We start from the raw sequence: 1,177 nt of genomic DNA on the forward strand, positions 1-1,177 counted from the left end.
TGTAACTTAAAATTTACTCTCTATAAATGGACATAAAAACATAATATTCAACTGAAGCCATATGCACGTATGTAACTTAAAATTTACTCTCTATAAATGGACATAAAAACATAATATTCAACTGAAGCCATATGCACGTATGTAACTTAAAATTTACTCTCTATAAATGGACATAAAAACGTAATATTTAACTGAAGCCATATGCACGTATGCAACTTAAAATTTACTCACTATAAATTGACATAAAAACGTAATATTTAACTGAAGCCATATGCACGTATGCAACTTAAAATTTACTCTCTATAAATGGACATAAAAACGTAATATTCAACTGAAGCCATATGCACGTATGTAACTTAAAATTTACTCTCTATAAATGGACATAAAAACGTAAGAAACGAGATATTTTAAAATGAGAATAGGGATCGTCATAAAAGTACAGAAAGAAGTTGAATGAAAATGCGAAGATCATATTTTCAAGCCTACAACTAGGGTCTCTAAAAAAAAAAAAATAGGTTGGAAATAGTCTACATTATTTTCTCAAACTACAAATCCCTATTTTGACTATGTCTACAGTACTTATCAATTTTAATGAAGTCAAAATAGGGATTTTTAGCTAGAGAAAATAATGTAGACACTATTTCCAGCCTAATTTGTTTAGTTTTTTGAGAGTCCCTAATTGTAAGCTTGAAAATATAATCTTTGCATTTTGATTCAACTTGTTTCTATACATTTTGGACTATCCTTATTCCCCTTTTTAAATTAACAATTTTTAAACAGCTTATCTTAAGTAGGAAAATATAGTGATTGATTTTCTTCAAAAGCCTCTGAGTAGGAGTACCGTATTTTTTGGAATATAAGACGCACCCTTATTTTGAAGACAAAGTTTTTTGGGGGAAAAAGGTACAGTCGCATTTGAAAAGATTTTTATTGAACAAAAATTTAATTTGATAATTTAAAAATTAGTATATATTAGTATATAACACAAAAGAGCTCAAACATCAAAGTAGGAAAATACCGTAAATCAAAAAAAGGATTACTGTTATTTAGTTTGGTTCAAACCTACAAAATCTTCATTGCTTTCACTGTATTTTTTTATTATTTAGGGAGCATTATAAATAATTATGTTTTTAAAATTAAAAACTACTATTGTTATAAATAACACATTCAATTGAAC

The sequence above is a fragment of the Limulus polyphemus genome, unplaced genomic scaffold, assembly GCF_000517525.1.
Source record: "Limulus polyphemus unplaced genomic scaffold, Limulus_polyphemus-2.1.2 Scaffold1073, whole genome shotgun sequence".
Classification (NCBI taxonomy): Eukaryota; Metazoa; Arthropoda; class Merostomata; order Xiphosura; family Limulidae; genus Limulus; species Limulus polyphemus.